Source organism: Peromyscus eremicus, chromosome 3 (genome assembly GCF_949786415.1).
Source record: "Peromyscus eremicus chromosome 3, PerEre_H2_v1, whole genome shotgun sequence".
In the NCBI taxonomy this organism is placed as follows: Eukaryota; Metazoa; Chordata; class Mammalia; order Rodentia; family Cricetidae; genus Peromyscus; species Peromyscus eremicus.
Genome location: NC_081418.1, coordinates 44,041,129 through 44,053,807, shown reverse-complemented (window position 1 = coordinate 44,053,807; position 12,679 = coordinate 44,041,129). Strand labels below are relative to the sequence as shown.

Here is a 12,679-nt window from a genome sequence, read left to right as displayed (position 1 = left end):
TTGCATTTGGGCATGGTAGAACAGCTTAGAGAAAATGATGGAAGATTCAGGAAAGGCAAATGTTAACATGAGAAGTCATTTTTGCATTTGAGGTGGACATGGGATTTCAGAGAATTGTAGTTTTATTTTAGCTCCTTGTATATCTTTATAAATGGCAAATAAGAGTAAAGGAAGATAGGAAGAGATCAAGCATATTTATAAAGCATCCTCTGTGCTCATAGTACCATAGAAAAGATGTCTATCTTATAGTTAGGTTTCTATTGCTATGATCAAGACCAAAACTAAAAGCAACTTGGGGAGGAAAGGGTTTATTTTGCTTACAGATTATAGACTTTTAGGAAGGGAATTCAAAGCAAGAATCCTGGAACCGTTCACTTTGGGTAGTAGTTGATCTAGTCAAGAGGATCTATGGGACTGTTAAGAATTTAGGGGATTTTGAACTATTCCTAAATGTAGGCAGTCAGTGATGAACCATATTTGTGCTGTGCTGTGCTGTGCTGTGTGTGTGTGTGTGCGCGCGTGCGTGCGTGCGTGCGTGCGTGCGTGTATGTGTGTGTGTGTGTTACACATTTAAACATAGGTCTGTCGGGGAAGCAGTAGAAGATAAGTATAGAGAAGACTATTAGAGAATCCTCATACTTCTATAGTGGAATGCCAAGACTGAGCCATCAATCATGAGCAGCAATTGATGTCACTTAGTTTTGGAGGTTGCCAAAGTCTGCAATCAAGTGTGTCTGCATTTCTTGAAGACCTACTTGCTGTATCATAACATGGCAAGAGGACGAGGGAAAGGCAAGAGAAAGAGAGTGAGAGGTGATTGATCTTATCCTTAATCCACTCCTGCAATAAAATAATTAATTCAAGCCAGGAGTAGTGTTGCAAGCCTTTAACCCCAGCACCCAGGAAACAGAAGCAGGTGAATCTCTGAGTTCGAGGCTAGCTTGATCTACAGAGCAAGTTCCAGGACAGTCAGGGCTATGAAAAGAAACCTTGTCTTGAAAAACAAAACAAAAATATTAATCCACTCACTCCCAATTACTCTTCCACCTTGTTATTTAAAACAGAACCTTCCAATCAAACCCTAGCTAATTTTGCTAGCCAACTCACTCAGGGAATTCTCCTGTCTCAGCCTTTCAAGGCTGGAGTTATAGGTGGGTGGCCATGCCCACTCAGTGTTTACATGGGCTCCTGTGGATCTAAACTCAGGATTCAGACAGGTATAACAAGTGCTTTGGCCACCAAGCTCCTTCCCAGCCCCATCATCCCAGAACTTCTTACTACAATAAAATGCAAACAAATTTAAATCTGCATTTGGGAGGGGATGAACATCAACCCATAGCACCTTGGTGGAATCTTCATTTTATATTTGAGTACCCCGACACACTTGAAATAGGGCAACAAATGTCTCTACATTTACATACCCATGTGCATACATTGCTCATGCTAGAGGATGACATGCTAGTGATGCCTATTTACTAAATAGATAATTCTTTTGAGATCAGAGGGTTTAGCAACCTCTGACAGTTTTCTGTAGAAAACTTGCTCAAAATTGTTTGGGGCTTTGCTTTTGGGAGCAAGAGCATCTGTAGGGATATATCTGATGGCATGAACAGGTATCTATCCTGCTCTTGCTCCTGCTATAATACAAAAGCCAAGTTCACCATGGAGGCCTGCAGAGCAGTAGGCCCTAACACTGCATGGTATCCTTGGAGAGAACAGAGGGAGGACAGCTTTGAGAGGCAGACCAATGCCAGGACTGAGAGTAATGGAGCCAGATAACAAGCTTTTGATTTTCTTTCTTTTTTTTTCATTTGGCTTTAATTAGCCCTTTCAAGTTAGAGGCAAGTTCAGGGCTTGAGAATAGAGAGGAGGAGGCCAGAAACTGCACAGGGCTAGGGCTGTCTCCCAGCCAGTCTAAAAAAGGCCGGGGCAGCTTTTCATGCACAGTATCGGTTTCCTTTGATTTGGTTGATAGCCAAGTTACTTTGCTCAGGCTCTCTTGTTACAATTCATCTGGATTCAGCTCAGACCACACATGTCCCATACAGCACAATGTCAGCATCAGCCAGGCCAGACTGCCACACTGCCCCCAGTGTCAGCTGTGTTGGCATCCTGCTTTCCCTTGACCTGTCCCCTGTGCTACTGTTTCTTCCCGTCTAGAGGCAGAGAAGGGGCAAGATGAACTCTGGGATTCTCTTTTGCCTCTGAATCTGTAACATGGGAATCAAATCTTAGATGATGTCTTAGTTAGGGTTTCTAGTACTATGGATAAATACCATTGGAGAGAAATGGGTTTGTTTAAACTTATAGTTCCATATCACAGCCCATCACTGAGGGAAGCTGATGCAGAGGCCATGGAAGAGTGTTGATTACTTGTTGGGAGTCGTCTTATCTGTACACCCCTTCGGGGAGGGGGTGAGAAGGTGCAGTATCAACAACGACACAGACACTGGGAGTCAGGTGAGAAGCAAGCAGTGGACTCATTTATTGTGGATATGGGGCAAACCTATATACCTCATCCCAATTTCCCATTGGCAGCCAGAGACTCTCTTAGCTGTGTTTCCTCTTGCTCATTGGCCCCCAGCATTCTGATGGTTGTGCATCACCAATCACCAGGTGCAGCAGCAGACTCCAGGTTGGCTCAGCGAGAAGTAGCTAGCATGCATGCCTATGCACATTATTCAGAACAGTGTAGCTGTGGTTTTATCAGGCTAGCTGGCTGCACTCCTCCTATAACCACTGGCTTGCTCAGATGGCTTTCTTATAGCACCCAGGACCACCAGTCTAGAAGTGACACTACCCACAGTGGGCTAAGCTTTCCCATATCAATCATCAACCAAGAAAATGTACCACAGACTTGTCCACAGACAAATCTTATAGAGACATTTTCTCAGTTGAGAATTCTTCCCAATCATTCTAGATTGTGTCAAATGGACATAAAACTAGCCATCACAGCTGAATTTGCCCCACGGGTTCTATTTCCAGTAGGAAATAGCAGAAGGAGGCTAAAACTTAAGAAGTTCCTTTAAATTTTCCTTTGTTTTGGAGGGTGGGGATCCTGGGGGTTTTATTGTGATTATAACTTGGGGAGTTTCAAAGGGGATATGACCAGAGATTTGTTTTGATTACACCCTTCATTCTAATCCTGTAAATTAGAATGCTTTTCCAAAGGTACTTGTTAGGTCCATTTCGTGCGACCTATATTCCTCCCCTTGAACTCAGAGCTGAAAGTAGCCTGACCCTCATGAGATCCTCACATTCCCTCTGGCTGTGTATAGTGGCAGGTGTGTGGAGGAGGCAAAGGATGTCTTGTGACTCAGGTTACTATGCTGTGGGGCTTTCAGAGAACTGCTTGGTAGGAAAAGTACTGAATCATGAGTCCAGAACCTTCTGAGTGCAACTCTCAGAGAGCTCAGTGGTGCTTCTGCTCCCCCTGGGCCGGGAAGGCTGGCTGCATTCCCATCAGAGAGATGGCTGAGGAACCACTAGGAGTGATCTAGTGAGTGCACTATGGACATAGAAGCACTGGCAAGCATGAATCCCTGAGCTGTGTTGGATACCGATACTGTAGGAGCTAGTGAGGCATCTCTAGGTATTTGTAGGATGGGAGCAGACCCCAGCTTTGCTCTTGAGCCATTCTTTTCCTGGGTCCTGATCGTCTCCAACCCAAATGGAGAAGACATCTAGTAACAAATGCACTAGAGTCTGCACATTACCGAGAGACTCTTATGCGGGCACAGGCGTAAGAGACCTGGAAAGACCTGTCAGGTGTCTCAGATTGTGTTGGGACTCAAGGGCCTAAAGACTAGCCTGAGGCCAGTTTGAACTAAGGCATCTAGGAGGACTAACCAATTTGGTTTAATTTCTATTTCTGTAGCTTCACAGCCTCTATCTCTGGCTCTGGCTCCTTTTGTAGCCTACTTCAAAGGTTCCCTGCATCTCTCAGTCACATATAACTCTAGGGCTATGGGGCCCATAGCCTACCCTTTTTTTTTCTTATGCTAGGACTCTGTGAAGGCCAGCCTTTCCCACAGAGACCTGACAGTTCTAACATGGAGTAGGCAGCCTGCTCTGGGGAGTTCACTGCTGTGAGCCAAGGATCTATCTCTTCCATGAGTCTAGAGGTTGTCCTAGATTTGGCTACCTACATTCCTCTCCCTCTTTAGCTTGCTGGGGTTCCCCACATAGCCCTAGCCTCTGCCTCTGAGTAAGCTGATGAGTGGAGAAACATCTTAAGTCCTGGGAATGTTCTAGGCAGCGGGCTGGCCAAAATCAAGGAAAGACCTCAGTCTCCAGGAATGTGGAAGGGAAGTGGATCACTATAGCCTGTAGATGGGACAAAGGTTGTGGTCCAGGGAGTGTCTATCACTCCCTTTCCTGAAGTCTGACTTTGAAACCATCTAAAGCGTGAACATGGGCACCAGGCAGCAGCAGCCTAGGGCTGATGATGGGAGGCTGACACAGAATGGATGCAAATCACTTCCTCTTTTCTGTGAGCTGTGACCTCAGAGTGACCTTTCAATAGGAAGGTCCATGGGGCAGGAACTCTTATTTAGAGTCACTGCCTATCACCTGTGAGGCCCTCACAACTGGAAGTAGGGAATGATGGCCACCACACATTTGCATAGCTCTGTCTTGCCAGTGTGCAAGGTGCCTCACTCCCCCTTTTAATTATTCCCAGAGTCCTAGAGGGCAACAGAAGAGGCAGTCATCCTTTCTAGCTCCATGGGCAGGGCAAATAGCACCTCAAGCCTGATGCATCCCTGGAGTGCTCAACCTTGTACTGATCCACAAGGTAGGTGAATTTGACCCAGAGAAGGAGTAGTCCCATGAGGAATGCTCTCCAGTAGGAAAGTCAAGGACTTACCTCAATGTCATGTAATTAGCAGTCTAGGACATACTGTGTGTCTAAATTCCCAGCCCACTACTTCTCCCACGGCGTGTCTCAGTGCAGGGCCAGTAGTGCTTGTCTGGGCAGGCAAGTTCCTGTGCAAGGACCATTGGGGCAGAACAGGGCACGTATGATCCTGGGCTCTGAGTGTCAAGAACAAGTGGAGTTCTCCAGTTAATGCAGCCTAGGAAACCTCCCAAGATTCCCAAAGCCCATCTGGAAGAACCACAGCTGGGCCAAGCTCCCATATGACTCAAAGCTGTACCCACTGGTCTTGCCAGTCCCACGGGGGTCCCTGAGGTACAAGGACCAACTTCATCTTCACTTCCTGTCCAACAGCATATGTCGTTGATATGAAAGAGAATCCTATCCCTATATGCTATGTGATTCATCTGCTTCCCAGACACAGCAGGTAGTCCTAGGGAGAAGACAGGGTCAACCCCTTGGACTCAAGCTAGCCTTGTGTGTCCCAGCCTAGATGGTCACTCAGGTTTGCCTGGCGCCTGAGATCCTGAACTTCATAAAAATGAGCATCCGGAGTGGCCAGGCAACTGTCCCAGGCTAGTCTCAGCTGGTCTGCTTGGCTGTTTTCCTTTCCCTGTGAGCAGGAAGCTGGGCTCTGACTACATGGGCTTGTTTCCTGTTATGGTGAGAGGCAAGGGTTTCTCTCTTTGCTTGGCACTCCGTCTCCCTTGGCCCAGGAACTCCTCCTCTTCCCTACTCAATCAAGTTCATGGAATATCACATCCGTGTCCCAATAGGTACACACATTGCAACTCTTCCCCAGCCCCACCGGAACCCTCACTCCTCACAAGCCCTTTGAGTACCACAATTTCCATGTTTAAGATCTGGATGCCTGCTATATTACAACCCCAAGACAGAGGTCTCCCCTGTCTTCCCTCAATGTAGCTCCTGTGCCAGGCATCCAGGTATAAAGCCACTCACATATCTTACCCATCTTGGTCAGGGAGGTTTGCAGTAGATGTCCGATCTGGATCAAATGTCATAGTCTTTTGGAGTCATGTGATAATGGCTGAGACTTAGGGGATGAGCTAGATCTGGTGGGAGGAAGTCTGAGGTTGGCCTTAGGCTGAATGTGTTCTCCCAGGATGCCACTTGGGAGACCAGCAAGTCAGTGGGGGGTAGTAGGGTGACTGCAGAACCCAAGAATCACACAAAACAAGTTTTAATACAGGCAGAGTCATAAGACTCAGCATATAAGTTCCCAAGTTGTGGATTGAGGACATGGAGCCTCACCATGCTGAGACATCACTTCCCAGGTTCAGCACAATGTCATGCGCACTGCTACATATGCCCACATGTGCACACTCCTTCCTGTGTCTGCCTCCCCTGTTGTTGATGTCTCTGTTGCTCTGTGCTTCTCCATGTCTTGCTCTAAACCCCACTCCCTGTGCCTCATTACCTTCTGGCCTCTCTCTCTGGCTTGTTCCCCCTCCTGCCCACACGCTACTCTCAGCAGTGAACACAGTGATAGTCCTCCCTCATGAGTATTCACACATTCATGTGTATATGTGCACACCAGCCTCATTCAGTATGGCATAGCACAGCCTGAATGGGAGGCTGGACGTCTTGTCAATCAACACATGAGTAAGTCCCACTGATCACTCCAGATGTGGAGTTCCCTCTAGTTCCTTTCATCGACACAGGGTGGTGTCTTGGCAAGGATGACAGCCAGGGAGTCTGGACCTTTGGGTCTCAGCCAGCGCCAGCTCAGCTCATGAGCTATCATAGGACCAGTAAACAGTTTCTCCTATGCTCTAATTTTATGCTAAAGAAGGAGCTGGTGAGACAATACCTATTTCATAAAGAGCAAAAAAGAAGCGCACAGACATTATTAGGAAGTAACGATAGGCCCAGAACCCCTTGACAAATATAAATGACCTCACCCCCATCCTGCACTCGCTCCCACCTCTGGTTTTACTGTCCGTATGATTTATTGCTGAGTCTTCATCATCAGTAACTTCTTTGGAGAGATTTGGGCTCTACCTAACTGAGTTACATTCAGGTTCTCAGTCCCTAGGATGTGCTTGTTGGCTGGCCTGCCTTCCTTTCTCCGAGTACACAGGATGAATGCTCAGAGGATGCACTCGAAGGAGACACCTTTTGAGGCACAGTCTTGCTGCTCTTGCGTTTCGGTGTCCTTTAATTTTTGCAAGGCCAAAGGGAAAGACTCCATAGTCACACATTGGCAACTGCTCTTATTTCATTAACCAAGTTAAAGAAGAAAGGAGCAGCCAAGGGCACTTTCCTCGTTCTGTCTGTCCACTGAGATCCTTCTTCCCAGTGAGTCTGCCCTCATATTCTGTCTACACACACATACTCAGATCTGCGAGAGAGCAAAGAAAGCCAGTATCGCCCTCCACGTCATTACCGTGTCTCTGTCAGCGTTCCAAAATATAATGGGATCTGTTCTGCTGATTTATCCTGCATGCAGGCGACATTACCCAGACGCACGGGCCCAAGGAGCAAGGGAGGAAGATACACGGCAACATGAGTGGGGCTAATAAAATTTATTCCCACTAACAAGGGAATGACCTACCCCATAATTCAGCCTGGCGAGCAGGGCCACTGCTTCCCTGTACCCGCCAGGAAACACACAAACTTAATAATCGTGGCATTCCTCACTTCAATTATAGTTCAAGTGGTGGCTGTGGCTGCCTGCTCTAAACTCCGCGAGGAGAACAAGAGCTGGGGATTGATGGGCGGGCTGTGTGGGGTTTATCTGCCCCTGACAGGCAGCTGCTAGGGGCGTGTAAAGCTAAGGTCTACGAGGGGAGGGAAGCTTCCCAAGTCGTATTGCTCACAAGGCTGAGAAATTTCTCTGGGAGTCCCCAGGGGTCCAGTTGGGGCCACTGGGTTTGCCCCCAGCCTGGTTGCCACCTGCAGAGTTCTGGTTCTCTTGCCAAGCTGGCCCATAGCTGTGGCCTGTGCAGACCTCCATTGTGCCATGTCCTGGCTGTTTGTCAGAGGGAGGAACCTGGGGCCCTCGGCAGCTGGGCTAATGAGGAGAAGGTCATGGGTCCAGCCCCCAGGATCCTGCTTGAGCTCTCTGATGGCTTTGCTCAGCAACCCCTCGGAGGGTACATGGCAAACACTCGCTGTTGGTTGTGGCCTGGCTTGCAGAAAGCATGTTGGGATTAATGCCCCTCTCCTGGGAATATAGCAGAAATGAGTGGCCTTGGTTCCCTGTTAGAGGGCTAGCTCCTTATCGTGACTAGTGAAAGACTCCTTAGATATCTGGTGACATTGGGCCACAGTTGTTCCCCAAACACACAGAGATTTCAAAATGAGTATAGAAAGGAACACTGCTTTTGTTTATGACTTCCATTGCTTCATAGGTATGGAAGTACAATAATTAAGCTTTGGAAGCTGCCCCAACTCCCCACAGAGCTCCTGGGACACAATGGGCCTTCTTCTGTCCTGATATTTAGTCCCCCTCCCCTCCTTTATGAGATGCCTGGAAGCAGGACTCTTGGTTCTTGGGAACCTTGGCTACAATGTGTTGGGTTGTTTTTCCAGCCCTGAGACGCTTTCTACTGAGTCCCTTCAATAACATATTTGTCTAACTAGGTTATTGTCGCTGTGGCTGGCTAGCCCTCCCTCCTCTCCTCTGTACACATTCATTTTCCCTACAATCCCATTGAAAAGGACACAATAAAGAATCACTGTGAGATGATGCCTTAGTCACTAAGTGGACGGCCTCGGTGCCCCATTCCTGTTTCTGCTCTCTGTGTTCACAGCCTGGGTTCAGGGGCAAGCTTCACCTGTAACAGTCCTCCTCTGGTTTCCTTCTGAGAGTTCAATGCAGGAGGAGCCTCAATACAGTTTACAGAGAGGGTTAGGGATTATGAAGGAGAAAGGAAAGGTTATGCAGATCAGTAAAGCCATCAAAGGGATGGAGGTGTGTGTGTGTGTGTGTGTGTGTGTGTGTGTGTGTGTGTGTGTGTGTGTGTTAACTCTTTGTTATAGAAATGATCACTTCTCAACAAGGCAAAACCAAAGCCCACTATCCTCTCCTGGAGTTCTTTCCAGGCTCCTGAGAGCCCTCTCTGTTTACCCCTGAGGAGACAGAGCAGAGCATACACAGCCTCCTCTCTAGGGGCCCATGCACTCTGTGCTGCAGGCCCTGGTGCATTTATGAGCACCTGAGGGGTCAGCAGCCATATTTGAGATATGGTTCCTAATAAGTGGGTGATCATTATCAGCCTGTACTGCCGAGCTTCACAATCGGAGTCTGTATTTAGACATGAGCTATTACAGCTTATCTGATCAATACCTGCTTTAAAAAGAAATCCCACATGCGCAATTCACTGATGCTGGGTTTCTAGCAGAGGCTGGCTATGGGCAGCTCCTGGTGTGTGTGTGTGTGTGTGTGTGTGTGTGTGTGTGTGTGTGTGTGTGTGTGTGTGTGTGTAGGTGTAATTAATGCAGAGAGATCTACGGCTTGTGAGGATGAGGAATTCCAAAGGTCCTCTGTTCTCAGGAGCATTGGCTCATAGTCGTCTCTCCTTTTCCTCCTGTCTTGTATTTCTTTACAAAGCTTCCACTTCCTTTGGAACACATGGACTCAAGAAAGGAAGACTCGGACTTTGATGACTGCCCAGGGACCTACTCAGGAGGGGAGGTTTGCTTGTGTCCAGGCTCTGGAGGTGGCAGAGGTCCCCTTCTTAAGCTGCAGCCTCTGCTGTCCCTGAGACTGGAAGATGCCCACTCTAAGGCGCCTGCCTAGCAATGTGCTGGACATCTACTTTAGTTCTTATTGTTGTTCATTTTCTCCTAGACTGGGAATTGGACTTCTGTTTTCCCTGTAACTTAATAAGTTACTAGAGCAGCCGTATCTAAGTCTTGATTTTGTTTCCTGTAAAATGGGTTGGTCTGGCCTGGTGATCTTACTCTCTTTGCTGGATAGTACAAAAGAATGGTGGTATACTGTATTCTAAGGCAGAGAACATGAACAGAGAGCAAATCACCTCTGGCCAGAGTCGCTGCCTGTTTCCCTAGCAGCTGATGGCCCCTGCCTTCTATTCTCTTCAGGGACACCTGAAACAGGATCTCAACAGTTTGTCTCAATACAGCCTAGGTCTGTTTCCCCACTAGAGAAGAACAGTTTGGGGGCCATCAACTGAGACTTTTGCATCTTTATGTTCCTGGGACTTCCTCTAATGCTTGGTCTTTTACAAATATCCTGAAGCGAATTAATAAAGGAAGGTCTGTCAACAGTTTTGTTCTCCCAGAAGCCCCAGTTTCCCCTTGCTCAAAGTGAGGAGCTCCTCTAGGCTAAGGGACCCCAGCAGAGGCTCAGATGGCCCCACACTAGGCATTTGGGCCACTTCCCTTCCTCATTTAATGGACAGGGTGGTGTTGGAAGATGTTGTAGAGGTCCTCAGAACTCCACATGTGAGGCTGGACCCAGGAAGGGAAGAAGGGCTGGTTTGCTGCCAGATGTACAGACTATTCTGTTTGCTGCCCTCAGAGCAGGTATAGAAGAACCAGGTTTGGCCTTTCATTTTTCTTCCTGGGATCCAGAGCAGCCTGGCAGGTACGTCCATGGTCAGAGTAGTCGGCTGCATCCATCCATCCATCAAGCTGGCTCACCTGACCTGCATTTCTGGGCCAGTGTGGACTATTTGTAAGCAGTGGATGCCTGGGGTGAGAGGGGCAGCCTGTGGCTATGGAAAAAACTGTATCCCAGAGCTCAGCTAATTGGCCCACAGGGGGATGGACCTGATGACCCCTGCCTCGTTAGCACTGCCTTTGGACCACTGAGCTCTGGCCTAGTTCTGACCTTTCTGTAATAAGGGTTCACTAGAGTTCTGGTAAAGGTGGGGCAACTGGGGGCCAGGGAAAACATCTCTCTGTGGCAGAGAAGGGGCTGAGGAGTGGACCAGGGGCCTGCCAGCTGGCATGGGGCAGCATCAGGATCAGGTGCCAACCTACCTCATGCCTTTACAGTCTTCACGATGGACCGGCATGGCTGTCAGCGTGATGGTTGGGTCCTTAAGAGCTGATCACTGGACCTGGGGTAGGAAAGTGATTCTAAGGGATTGGAGGAGAACTCCCCCAGTTTCCCTGCTCTGCTGTCTCCTCCAGCCCTCCTCAGGTCTGGGCTCCTCCAGTGGCTGCCTTGTGGTTCTGTCCCAGAGCCAAGGGACATTGCTGGAGGAAGGATGCTGGCAGCCTTTTCAATCCCCTCTGTGGAGATGATAGAGTTTTCAGAGTGCCAGTCTCTGCAGAGTGGGAGCAATTTCCCTGTAATTGGTAAAGTAACCGTAACTGCTCTGTCATTTGTATGTAGCGACACATAATTGTACGGTAACCTTTGCGGCTGTGTGAGAGGGAAGCACGGTGAGCTATTAGATTGTAATTTGGAGTGTCAGCTTTGGCTCCCCATGCCACCTTACCATGGCTGCTGGTGCTTTGCAGGCCACTGGGGAGCTGTTGTGGGGCCTTTGGCATTTAGGTCCAACCTGGATGGGGTGCTGCTATCTAAAGATCTCTGTTAGGGGATAAAGTCCAGGGTGTGGATGCCCATGCCCTCCTCAGTGGGGATAAAGGCCACTCTGGCATCTTCGAAAACCCAGGAACACTAAGAAGGTCATGAACATGTGGTTGTCTTGGCCTCACTCAGGCCTTCAGATGATGGGTCTGGTTGGGATACAAGGTTTTGCTGTTTTAATGAAACTATTTCATTTTCTGGATCAAGAAAGACCACTCCTTTGCTTCTTCATTTAGCTTCCTGGGTACAATTTCTACCCCATCCTTAGAGACAACTCTAGTCCCCCAATCTCCACAACACTCCCGAGGTAGAAACCATATATTTCCTTAGCACTGCTGAGACTCACCAAAGTTAGTGGATTTGTCTCCAGCTGACAAATAATAGTAAGTAGCATTTACTGATGGTGGACAGTGTTCTGAATGGATTAGATGATCTAATCTTCACCACAGCGCTATGAAATATGTTCTGGTATCACAAGTCCCATGTTACAAATGATAAACCTTAGCTAAATGATTTGCCCACGGATACAAAGTTCAGAATTGTTAACCACTGGGAAACCAAAGCTTTTATTTGCTCTTCTATCTACCTGTTTGCCATCCTGCTGTCCATCCACCCATCTGTTTACCTCATGTTTCATAACCTAGTGTGAACCAAGCACTAAGCTAAGAGGACAAAAATGCATAAGGCATGGTCCCTGTCCTCCTCAGAGTCCCTGGAACACAGTGAGTCACTCATCCAAGCTTTAGCCTACACATTGAAAAAACATTTTAAATAGAATTTACTATTAAATATCCTTGCAAATAAATACAAAGTATAACACACCAAAATTAACCAGACCCAAATTTTATGCAACTTAATGAATTTATTTCTATTTAGAACTGGCATTTCAAATGGAGGCTATAAAACTTACATTAAATTTCTTACTTTCAGTATCAAATAGATTTTATGCACTTGTTCACCATCAAAACCAAAAGATCCATGACAGAATTAGAACTACAAAAGCAATTAACTTTATATTCTTTTTCATAACTTGTCTCCTTTATGAGCATTTAGTCCTTTCTCATCTCCTAACACTCAGTTTTTCTTGTTCTCTTTCATCTATTTTATATTGTACCCACATGTATATTTGTTTACATATATACAGATATTATTGACTATATTCTATACTGTTAAACACTGGGGAAGCAAATCTTTTATTTGGTCACCCATCCCCCTATCTGTCTGTCCATCCTTCCATCCACCTACCCATCTGTATACCACCTGTATGTCTT

The 12,679-nt window shown here is 47.3% G+C and overlaps 1 protein-coding gene across 1 annotated transcript in view; it reads left to right on the top strand.

The window, feature by feature from the left end:
- The window catches only part of Plxna4 (plexin A4), a 450,775-nt gene that overhangs the window by 72,207 nt on the left and 365,889 nt on the right, over positions 1 to 12,679 (top strand). The window lies entirely within an intron of this gene.